General features: G+C 35.4%; 1 protein-coding gene across 1 annotated transcript in view; it reads left to right on the top strand.

Moving 5' to 3' along the window:
• Positions 1-13,123, top strand: part of H4C16 (H4 histone 16) — a 55,740-nt gene that overhangs the window by 24,290 nt on the left and 18,327 nt on the right. Inside the window, exons 4-5 of the mRNA XM_087855650.1 lie at positions 1,434-1,579; positions 8,868-8,952. The gene's annotated coding sequence lies outside the window, so the exon portion shown is untranslated. The remainder of the gene's footprint in view (positions 1-1,433; positions 1,580-8,867; positions 8,953-13,123) is intronic.

The raw sequence follows: 13,123 nt of genomic DNA, 5'->3' as shown, positions 1-13,123 counted from the left end.
CTACTTTTTCTGAAACTGACAGTATAGAGGCATAAAAATTTGTAATTGGTGTTGAAACAAAATTAAAAGTGTAAGAGATGAATGGTAGGTAACATTTGGGGAAATCGTAAACAAGACAGAAAGTATGGGGCTCCTGGGTGGCGCAGTCCTTAAGCGTCTGGCTTCGGCTCAGGGCGTCATCCCGGCGTACCGGGATCGAGCCCCACATCAGGCTCCTCCGCTGGGAGCCTGCTTCTTCCTCTCCCACTCCCCCTGCTTGTGTTCCCTCTCTCGCTGGCTGTCTCTCTGTCACATAAATAAAATCTTAAAAAAATAAAAGACAGAAAGTAGTAAAAGCATCTTGGTGATTATGTGTAGACTTGTACAGCAGAGGATTTACAGCATGGGAAGCAAGAACAGAGTATGAACAAGAAGCATACCTGTCTTGGAAAAATCTGTGACAGACTGAGGGCATTTGTGAAAGACCAATCGACAATTACATTTGAAGACAGCCTTTTGAATTGATTCGTATTATTGACAGCAAGTCTGAATGGTTTCTCTGTTCCTCGTGAATTGAAACAAAGTAAGAGAGATAATGATGAAAGCAAGAGAAGACAACCATTGTATCACACAAATCAGGAAGCCTAAATCAAAACGACCACATAGGCATTACCAAGGATGATTTTCCTTCCAGGTATGACCATTTTTGCCTCTGTCCTGGTAAAACAAAGGCTTTTACCTCCAGGGGAAAGAGTGAGCAATAGGTGACTGTGACCATTAAGAGGAAAGGAAAGCTTTTGAATTTGGTGAAGTGCAAGTCGTTGAGCCAGTGCTAGTGGAAGAAGGTCCTGGAAGATTTTTGGTTCCTGTATCTAAAGATGCCAGTTTCCCCCAGGAGGCCAATGAAGAAGGAAGTTCTGTTGGTTTATATGCTTTCTTCCTCTGTCACATTTTCAATTTCATTATTCTCCAAAACAATTAAGATTCAACACAGTGTTAGGTAATACCATTTGAATTTTATTTTTGTAAAATTTGATCTTTTTATATACTTTGTGGCCCACTACATTCCTCCTCTTTTATTTCTCCATTCTTGAGCTTCACGTCTATTTAGAAGTCTCTTAAACCTCCAACGCATTGCATTTGGCCTGACCATTAACAATTTGGAAACTTTGTCCCACATACAGTGCTGAAGTTCATAAGAGGAATGAACTGCAGTTGAGTGTTTTCTTTTGTCTCCTTGACTGGTTCTCTCTGAAAGGGAAAATAAGGTAGGAAGACAGATGGGTCCCATATTTAAGGAGTCAGTGAGAATCTATTGGTCCAAGTAACCATTTCCCCTGTTATTCATGGTATATACCGGAGTATCGGCATCAGCACTAGATTGTGTAAGAATAATGAGTCCATGATATCAATTAGATGGCATCCTTCTCACATTGCTTGTCTTTTTTTCTCAGATTCAGTCCTATCAAAATGGAAGCCAGCCACTCAGTCCAGCACAGCAAGATTTTTGGGATCCCAAAAAAGCAGTGGATGGATCTCCAGAAACTGACTTTGACAAGGGCTCCTGTATTCAAATATGCTGGAAGCTCATCCACCCGTGGTAGGTGGTAGATCTGGGATCTACAGAGACTAGAAATAGTGGTGATTATCAACCTAAGGGACTGCTGTCAGGAGATTAATAAAGCCATGACAGATGGGAGACTCACCGGGTCATCATGAGAAGTTAAATCTTAGGAATCTAAGGAAACTTATTTTTGAAAATGATTAAATCAATATTTTGGGGAGTCACTGATCTAATGAGAGTTTTTTATTAAACCCTATTTTTAAAGTAGACGAGATATTTGTATTCATATGCTTAAATCTTTCTTTAATAGTATAGTCGCTGAGTTATAGCATTTTCTTCAGTCACTCATATACAAAATATTATCCTGCCAGCTATATGTTTATATAGTGTGGGGTTTTTTGAAAATGTAATATATGATCATGTTAAAAAATAATTTTTATAGGGGCACCTGGGTGACTCAGTTGGCTAAGTGTCTGCCTTCAGCTCAGGTCATGATCCCAGGGTCCTGGGATAGAGCCCCCCATCTGGCTCCCTGCTCAGCAGGGAGCCTGCTTCTCCCTCTCCCTCTGCCCCTCCCCCTGCTTGTGCTCACTCTCTCATGCTCTCTTTCTCAAATAAATAAATAAAATCTTTAAAAAATAATAGTTTTTATAAAAAGACACATATTACAGTAAGTGAGCCTCCCACCCAGATTTCCTGGTAGCTCATCACAAATCAGTTATTTTTAACATTTTTTTAAACCCAGCTTTATTGAGATAGAGTTGACCTTAACATTATGTAAGTTTAACATGTACAGTGTGATTATTTGATACATATATATGTTGGAAAATGATTACCTCAAAAGGTTAGTCAACACTTCCATGGTGAGAACATTTGAGTTATATTCTCTTAGTAAATGTCAAGTCTATAATACAGCACTGAGAATACTGAGAACTACAATCACGCTGTACAGCAGATCTCCAGAGCTTATTCATCTTATAACTAGAAGGTTATACCTTTGGACCAACATCTCCCCAGTTCTCTAACACCCAGGCCCTGGCAACCACCATTCTACCATATGTTTTTATGCATGTGGCCTTCTTAGGTTCTACATGTGAGATCAAACAGGATTTGTCTTTCTCTCTCTGACTTATTTCACTTAGCATAACGTCCTCAATGTCCATCCATGTTGTCGCAAATGACAGGATTTCCTTCCTGTTTTATGGCTGAATAGTATTCCATTGTAGCTATTTCCCCTTTCTATTCATTCATCCGTGGTGACTTAGGTTGCTTCCATGTCTTGAGTATTGTGAATAAAGCTACAATGAACATGGGGGTGCAGATATTTCTTAGAGATCATCTTAGTGATGTCATTTCCTTTGGATGTACACCCAGAAGTAAGATTGTTGAGTAACACGTATCAAGAGTTTACCTAATCTACTCCCTGCCACTGCTGCCTGGGCATCCATTTTGTTTGGCCAAGCCGACTGCAGGGGTCTTAACCTGACATTAGCCCCTCATGCAAGTGCCTGCCTCAGAGAGCAGCTGGCAGAGTCGCAAGTAAATGTAAGTTGCTGATGTGACTTCCCTTGATGGCCCTTGTGATAGAATCTCCCCTGCCTCCTGGGGCCTTCCCCTCGTGTGCTCCTTAGATAAAACCCCTGCAAAGCTTACCAAAACCCCAGTCTTTGGTTTGAACTGATCAGTCTGGCCTTAGACCAGGACCCGCCTTAGGTGCTGCCACTATCTGCCTATACCAGGCCTTGACCTCCCATGTGGGCCCTCGAGGCATGCTGTGTACATTCTCTGGGACCTGTGAGTAGTAAACTACTCTATTTCATTCCCTGTGGCCTTTTTTTGGGCCATAGCTTACCATCTGACACCCCAGATGTCAATTTGATAAAGTCACAATGATATGGAAATTTTGTTTTTAATATATTGAGGAACTTCCATATTATTTTCCATGTGGCTGCACTAATTTACACTCCAACCAACAGAGCACAAGTGTGCCCTTTTCTCCACATCCTCGCCAACACTTGTCATCTCTTGTCTTTTTGGCACTAGCCATTCTAACAGGCATAAGGTGATATCTCATTATGGTTTTGATTTTCAGTTCTCCAATGATTAGTGATGTTCAGTCTCTTCTCATGCATCTGTTAGACATTTGGAAATCTTCTTTAGGAAAGGAAGATATCAGGTTAAAAGAAGATAGTCAGGCTCTCTCCCGTTTTTCAATTGGATTATTGGGATTTTTTTGCCATTGAGCTGTAGGATTTCTTTATGAAATTTGGATATCAACCCCTTATCAGATACCTGTTTTGTAAATATTTTTCCCATGTATTTTCTTTATTCATTGACTGATTTTATTTTATTTTTTTCTGTGCAGAAGCATTTAGATTGATGCAGTCCCACTTGTTTATTTTTGCTCCCGTTGCTTGTGCTTTTGGTGTCATATCCAAAAATCATTGCCCAGACCAACATCAACACACTTTTCCCTCTGTTTTATTCTAGGAGTTTTATGGTATCAGGTCTTGTACTGAATTTTAATTGTAATTTTAATTTTTGTGTGTGGTGTAAGATGGGGGTCAATTTTGTTATTTTTCATGGGAATATCCAGTTTTCCCAGCACCATTTATTGAAGAGACTAATGTTTCCCCATTGAGTATTCTTGGTTCCCTTTTCAAATATTGGTTGATCATATATGCATGGAATTTTTCTGGGCTCTCAGTTCTGTTTCATTGGCCTGTGCATCTGTTTTTATTCCAGTACCATACTTTGCAATGTAGTTTGAAATCAGGAAGTGTGATACCTCCTGCTTTGTTCTTTTTTTTTAAGATTGCCTTTGCTATTTGAGGTCTTTCATGGCTCCATACAAATTTTAGGATTTTTTTTTAATTTCTGTGAAAAAAAATGCCATTGGAATTTTGATTGCATTCGATCTATAGATGGTTTTTGGTAGAATGTGTATTTTAACAATATTAATTCTTTTGATCCATCAAAACAGAATATCTTTTCATTTATTTGTGTCGTCTTCAATTTTTTTCATCAGTGTTTTATAGTTTTCCTTGTATAGATTTTTTGCTTCCTTGATTAAATTTATTCCTAAGTACTTTATTGTTTTTGATGCCACTATAAATGGGATTATATTCTTTATTTCCTTTTCAGATAGTTTGTTGTTAGTGTATAGACATGCAACTGATTTTTGTATGTTGATTTTGTATTCTGCAACTTTACTGAACTCGTTTATTAGTTCTGACAGTTTTTTAGTGCAGTCTTTAGGATTTTCTTTATATAAGATCGTATCATCTGCAAACAGAAACAATATTACTTTATTTCTTTTCCAACTTGGATGCCTTTTATTTCTGTTTCTTACCTAATTGCTCTGGCTAGAATTCTATTACTACGTTGAATAAGAGTGGTGAAAGTGGGCACCCTTGTCTTGTTCCTGATCTTAAAAGAAGAGCTTTCAACTTTCACCATTGAGTATGATGTTAGCTATAAGTTTGTTATATATGGCCTTTATTACATTGAGATATGTTCTTTGTATACAAATTTGTTGAGAGTTTTAATCCTGAAAAGATGTTGAATTTTGTCAAATGCTTTTTCCACATCTGTCGAGATGAGCATAAGATGATTTTTTATCTTTCATTCTGTTAGTGTGGCATATCATATTTATTGATGTGCATGTGTTGAACCATCCTGGCATGCCAGGGATAAATCTCACTTGATCATGTATGATTCTTTTAGAGTATTGTTGCTTTGTTAGTATTTTGTTGAAGATTTTTGCCTCTGTATTCACCAGGGATATTAGCCTATAGTTTCCTTTTCTTGTAGTGTCCTTATCTGGCTTTGATATTAGGATATTGCTGGCTTTGTGATATGAGTTTGGGAGTGTTCCCTCCTCTTCAGTTTTCTGGAAGAGTTTGAGGGTTGGTATTAGTTTTTAAGTGTTTGGTAGAATTCACCAGTGAAATCATCTGGTCCTGGGCTTTTCTTTATTGGGTGGTTTTTGGTTACTCATTTAATCTCCTTACTTGTTATTAGTCTGTTTGGATTTTCTATTTCTTCTGATTCGGTCTTAGTAGGTTGTATGCTTCCAGTAATTTATTCTTCTCGGTTATCCAATTAGTTGATGTATAATGTTCACAGTGGTCTTTTAACAATCCTTTGTATTTCTGCAGTATCAGTTGTAATACCCCCTCTTTCTAATTTCATTTCAGTCTTTTCTTATTTAGTCTAGCTAAAATTGTTGATTTTATCTTAAAAAAACCACTCTTAGTTTCATTGATCTTTTCTATTTTTAAAAAATCTTTGTTATTTCCTTCCTTCTGCTAACTTTGGGCTTGGTCCCTTTTTTTCTAGTTCCTAGAGGTTTACAGTTAGGTTGTTGATTTGAGATCTTTTTTTTTTTTTAATGTAGGCATTTATTACTATAAACTTCACTCCTAGATCAGCTTTTGCTGCATCTATAAGTTTTGGTATGTAGTGCTTGCATTTTCACTTGATTCAAGATATGTATGATTTTACTTTTGATTCCTTCTTTGGTCCATTTGTTGCTCAGGAGTGTGTTGTTTAAATTACACATATTTATGAATCTTCCAGTTTTCTTTCTGTTCTTTATTTCTAGTTTCATACTACTGTGTTTGGAGAAGATACTTGGCATGATTTGAATCTTTTTAAATTTGCTAAGATGTGTTTTGCGACCTAACATGATCTATCCTGGGAAATGGTGTTGGATGGAATCTTCTATATTTGTCTGTTAGGTCCATTTGGTCTAAAGTATAGTTCAAGTCCAGGGTTTCCTTACTGGTCTTCTCTGTCTGGATGATTCATCCATTATTGAAAGTAGGGTATCGACGTCCCCTCCTATTATTGTATTGTTGGCTATTTCTCCCTTCAAATCTGTTGATATTTGCTTAATATATTTAGTGTTCCAACATTCCTCACAGATTCCCTGCATTAATTTATTTTTTATGTTCACGTTACTTAAATTAATGTCAACAACGAGATATATTTAGTTTCTATGCTTACATTTCTCATTTAAAAACTATAAAACTGAACATAATTGATAAATTAATTATCAAAAGAACTATAAATCATATTGTTACAAAATTTAGAGGGACTGATAATGATGTTTTACTGTGCATATATGTTTATAGTTGATGATGTAAATTCAACAATTTCATTACCCCTTGATGAATTGACCCCTTTATCATTATACAGTGACCCTCTTTATCTCTTGTTAGAGTGTTTGACCTCAAGTTTATCTTGTCTGATAGAAGTATAACTGCCTCGCTCTCTTTTGGTTTCTATTTATATGGAATATCTTTTTCCATCACTTCACTTTGAGTCTGTTTGTTTTTAAAGCTGAAGTGAGCCTCTTATAGGCAGAATATAGTTGGTCTTTTTTTTGTTGTTGTTGTAATTTTTGTAGCCATGCTATGCCTTTTGATTGAAGAAACCAACCCATCTACATTTAAAGTAATTATTGATAAGTAAGGACTTACTAACATGATCTTATTAGTTGTTTTCTGGCTGTTTTCCAGTTCCCTTGTTTCTTTTTTCCTCTCTTCCTACCATTCTTTGTGAGTTGATGATTTTCTGTAGTGGTATGCTTTGATTACCTTCTCTTTATCTTTTGTGTATCCACTGTAGGTTTTTGCTTTGTGGTTATCATGAGTCTTACAGAGTATTTTAACATCATAACATAACATATGTATAAGAGCCTGTTTTAAGCTAATAATAACTTTGATTACTTACAAAAATTCTACCCTTTTACTCCCCCTTCATATTTTATGTTTTTGTTGTCACAATTTACATCTTTTTATATTGTGTATCCATTAACAAATTATTATAGCTTTATTTATTTTTGGTACTTCTGTTTTTTTACCTTTATACTAGAGTTAAGTGAGTAACACACCATCATAGTCAGTATTAGAGTACTCTAAATTTGATGTTATACTTACCTTTACCAATCTGTTTCATATTTCAGCTTTAAGGACTCCTTTTTGTCATTTCTTAAAGGCTGGTCTAAGGGTCATAAACTCTCCCTTTTTTTTTTTCTCAGAAATTTTTATCTCTCCTTCATTTTTGAACGACTACTTTGCTATATAAGCTATTCTTTTTTGGCGTTTTTTTCTTTCAGCACTTTGAATATATCATCCCACTCTTTCCTGGCCTGAAAGGTTTCTGTTGAGAAATCCACTGAAAGCCTATGGGCCTTCCCTTGTATGTGAGGATTTTTTTTTTTCCTCTTGCTGCTTTTAAATTTTTCTCTTTGTCTAACGTTTAAATACTGGGGGAAAAAATTAAAACAAAATACAAGTTACTTATCAACTCACCAATTGTGATGATTGGTGTCTGAAATTACTAGCCTGTGCAATTAGCCAAGTGAAATAAATTAGAGACATAAAATTTTCAAGCAAGAGGGAAAAGTATTTTTTCAGAGTATGTCATTATAAATCTACAAAACCAAAAGAATCAAATTAAAAACCACTAGAAACAATAAGATAATTCAATATTGTGACTTGTTAAAATTAAAATACAAGAAGTAATACATTTCTATATATAAACAATAATCAGTTGGAACATATAACAGAAGTATAATAAAAGAAAAAAAATCCCATTTTCAACAGCAACAAAAAGGTTTCAATACTAGGGAGAAAATTAATACAAAATATACTGAACATGTATTTTTTTTTAATTAAACTTATGGAGGGACATTAACTAAAAATGCTACCAATTTAGGACTTCTCAAATACTTGAATGACTTGAATACTTTAAATGACATACCTTGCTCTTGTTCAAAAATATCTATACTATACTATAGATACATAAACATATAAATTATTATAGGTTATTCTATACACTTAATATAATCCCCCCAAATTCCAAAAGGATGTTTATTGGGGGGTATGGAATCAACTATATGTTGATTATTAAGTGTATTATATAAAAATTCATGCTACAAAATAACATCTGACAATTTTGTAGAAATAATTTACATATGCATGGAAAGATGTTGCAGAATAATAGGTATCACTGATATTTTTTTCTTAGTAAAATAACTTACAAAAGAAATGAAGACAATGGCCATCATTTATAAAATGTAGCTGGAGGAAAGTGAAGATATTGATGCCAGAACTGGTAATGACTATAAGATTGCCACAAGCATAATAATTTTTATGAATTGAGTCATTACTTTCCAACTACCAGGTAAAGAAAGAACAGAACATCTGATTTCAAGACATTTCTTTGAACCTTCATTGATTTCTAATTTAATTTATGTGATTTCTTTGATCCCACTAACGAAATCAAGCCTCGAATTAAATTGTTTTCTTTTCAGATTTGGCATCGTTCACTCTGTAGGAAATTAGAATCTTTTCGATGTGGGAGAAGGAGAAGAAGACATGTGATTGTCAGCATTCCAGGTGAGAAACATATCCTCACTCTGTGTGAAATGCAAGTCTTTGGTCCATGCACAGTTTTGTCTATATCAAAAATCATATGGACCCGTGGGTGTTACATATATTTTCCTAATAGGACGTTTTATTATTTTTATTCATTTATTTCATTACATCATGAAATACAGGAAGGAAGACAATGTTCTTCCTATTAAATAATATGGAAATTGAAATGTTTAATGATGCTGCCACCCTGACCTCATAATCTTCCTAAGAGTATTTTTTCATTTCTTTTCACTGTCCATTTCCTCTGCTATCTCATTCATTCAATATTTTCTTTCTTGTTTTGTATCTTCCACTTGTCTTTTTTTTTTTTAATTTTATTTATTTATTTGAGAGAGAGTGTGCGTGCGCCCATGCTCGCAGGCATGCATATGAGAGTGGGGCGGAGTGGGGGGAGGCTAGTTCAGAGGGAAGGGGAGAGGGACAATCTCAAGCAGACTCTGGTGCTGAGTGTGGCCTGATTATAGGGCCCGATCCCGTGATTCTGGGAGTCTGAGATCTGAGATCACCACCCAAGACAAAATCAAGAGTCAGATGTTGAACTGACTGAGCCGCCCAGGCGCCCCTCTTCCAGATGTCTTTTTAGAACTGTTAAAAATTACGTCAACCTAGGACTTCTCAAAGTTGAGTAAAGGGAAACATTCCTTACAGATTCCCTGCATTAGTTTATTTTTTATGTTCCTGTTACCTAAATTAATGTCAACAATGAGATATAGTTACTTTCTATGCTTACATTTCTCATTTAAAAACTATAAAACCGGGGGCGCCTGGGTGGCTCAGTCGTTAAGCGTCTGCCTTCGGCTCAGGGCGTGATCCTGGCGTTATGGGATCAAGCCCCACATCAGGCTCCTCCGCTATGAGCCTGCTTCTTCCTCTCCCACTCCCCCTGCTTGTGTTCCCTCTCTCGCTGGCTGTCTCTCTCTCTGTCAAATAAATAAATAAAATCTTTAAAAAAAAAAACTATAAAATGGAACATAATTGATAAATTATCAAAAGAACTATAGATCATATTGTTACAAAATTTGGAGGGATTGATAATGATGTTTCACTGAAACTAAATCACAAAGAGCAAAAAGATATGTTACGTATTGTCCACTTGACTATTTGGCTTTATTTAAAACATTTTTTCAGTTATTATCATCAATCTTTTTTATTTTCCTCCTTTAACTAGGAAACTTTTGTTAAAGACTGATCCCTTATTTTGGCAGGTCAACTCATTTACTAGTACACTTCAAAATGATGTTAGATACCTCTGAAGAAAAATAATGTATTGTTTACATATTATCCTATTATGGGTAAGTAACTTGAATCTTGGTACATGCAAAGATACATCCATCTAATACATCTGCTTGCTCTATAAATATGCTGTCAATTTGGGATATGGTATTGTTCCTTCTGGGAAGAAAAGTTTCTTGGCATAGTTAGAAAAGGAATTAAGGGTCGAAAGGGGAAATAAGGTAAACAGAAAAGTACCTAAATGTAAATATAGAAAGATCAGAAAAAATTTAACCGTCAGTCATTGCTACTTTGAGAAGAGCAGTGGTATTAAGGAAGGGGTAAAAGTTATTTTTATTTTCTCATCCATAGACGCTGCACTAAACAGCCTTGAATTCATATATTGACTTTTAACTTAGAATCAAGAAAGAACTTAAAATTAACTCATTTTTGTCATTCTGCATTGAAGACCACACTTCATTTTGCTAACAAGATCTAAAACTCTCATTTAGTGATTGACTTTATCTTATCCCTAGAGGGGATTTCTTATCCCTAGAGGTCAAAAACCATCTTAGGATTAAAAATACTCTGTGAATATATCTTAATAACATAATACATTTTTTCCTTGACTAAGTTAAATAACCTTTAAGTCATTTCTGTAGTAGTATTTGTGGTTAATGATCAGAAAAATAAATATGTAAGGAAAGCAATAGAAATTAAGATCACATAAAACATTACCTTTCTCTCTATGCTTATACTATAAGTAGGACAGAATCAGAAGCAATGTAGAAAACCATCAAAATATCATTGGTCCCAAGCCATATTCTGACAACAGAATTAATTTAAAACTTGGAACCTAAATATGAATCATTACAGGAATCAATTCTCTTTTGCATGAAGCCATTTGTAGAGAATCCGGAGATGATTGGTGGTTTGAATTTATAATAGTAACAATGGTACATTTTAGCTAGACCAATAGATATGAGAAATAGTTTATATATCAATTTTTCAAGAAATGGACATTTCTCCACCCATTACTCCCCATTAAAAAAAGTCACTTACCAATTCTGCCAACAGTACATTGTGCTTTCCTTTTGGCGTCTAGCTCACTTTGGCTATCACTTAAGCATTTAAATTTCAATACTATCTTGGGGGAAAACATCTACCCAACAATCTCAGTGATCCTTTGATATCTCCTGACAAGCTGGATCATTCATGAGTGAATTTGATAAAATCCCTTGTATTCAAACTGCAAAAGAGACTGAATCCTGGTGGATCATGGATCTGGGTTCCCCATGGACTGTGGACATTCTGTCAGTCACCCACTGAGGAGACTTTGTCATGAACAGACAAATGAAGCTATGATTCTGACTGGGTACACACCTGCTCAGAGTGGCCAAACAAATATATCTCAACTATAGTAAACTTTGTTAATTATGAATCCATCATTTTTGACATAAACTAAGCTGGGTTTGTTCTGGGTTTATTCTTGCCCTGACTGAGTCGTTTTGATAGTTAATAAGTAATTTTGGATTTAAATTATTTAACTAACTTTCCACAAAATATTTTGCTATGAAATCAATGCTTTCATTACTTACCTTAATTTGATTCTGGAAAAACTTACAGGAACTTAGATACCTAAGTAAGAAGCTGTCTTGTCTTTCCTTTCATCTTCTAGTCATTACATTGTTGTTACACTGTTAATACAAAATTCATTTTTTGTTTCATATGTAAATTAGACTAAATAATACAATTTCTTGACAAAATAAGAGACTTACTTGCATTATTCACACTTCAAGCATTCCTTCCTTTTTGTAGAGAAGGTATATAGATAAATATCTATTGCACAGTTTCCTTATTATTCTGTTTCTTTTCTTTAACCCTCATACACACAGAAGAGCTTTAAACTGGGCCAATAATGCCACTTAAGGCTAACTATCTTCCTTTTTTCCTGTCACAAAATTAGACAACAGCTCTTGCCATATCAGGTCATTAACTGTTTATTGCTCAGTTAATCGAATGCCATATAAAAATTTTCTGGCCTAGGGGGAAAAAGTTATCTGGCCTTCCCACCTAGGCAAGCTAAGAGCCAAGAATCTGAGAACCAACCTAGTCATGGCATAAAGGAAGAGAAGAAAATTAAAGACAAAATTCAATGGTGGACTTTAATTTCCAGGAAAATAGGATAGAATGTACTTGTCCTTATTCCTCCTGCTAAGTACATCAAAGCCTTGGACATTATAAAACAAAAGAAGGGTGAAAGGTGAAGAGAAAAAGACAGATTAACAAGGGAACTCAGAATCTAATGAACAACCAGGTGGTAAGTGCCCTGGTCTTTTGGTTTTTGGTTTATTTTTGGCTCCTATATCCCAGACATGGAACTGAAGAAGCTGACAACCTGGAAACCCTAACAGTGCAGACAAAACAAGTGCCAACAAAAGTCTTCTCTCTCTAGCCAGAGGACCAGGAAAGGGCAGCTTAGCAAGACAGAACATCTTTAGACAGTAACAGCTCTACTCCAGCCAAATACCACAGAAAAAAACTATAACCTCACCCCCACTCTTACCACAAGAAAACTGAGTGAGGTACCCAGGTTTCCACTCTTGTCAGGCTGTCAGGAGGCATGAGTGAACATCTAAGCTTCTTCCACCACTAAGTAGTAATAAGGTTGTATCTCTCCCTATCTCTGCCAGAGTGATGTTCAAAGAAGCCAGATAAAACAGAAGGTTAAATAAAATCCAGAGTCTCATAGTATAATACCCAAATGTTCAAATTTCAAGAGAAAATCACATTATACCAAGAACCAGAATGATCTCAAAGTGAATGAAAAAGATAATCAATAGATGCCAACATTGAAATGATAGAGATGTTAAAATCATCTGTCCAGTATTTTAAAGCAGCCATCATAATACTTCATGTA

The sequence above is a fragment of the Ursus americanus genome, chromosome 25 (assembly GCF_024610735.1).
Source record: "Ursus americanus isolate L20-20 chromosome 25, mUrsAme1.1.p, whole genome shotgun sequence".
In the NCBI taxonomy this organism is placed as follows: Eukaryota; Metazoa; Chordata; class Mammalia; order Carnivora; family Ursidae; genus Ursus; species Ursus americanus.
The sequence above is the reverse complement of the archived record's forward strand: the minus strand, read 5'-3'. Positions and strand labels throughout refer to the sequence as shown.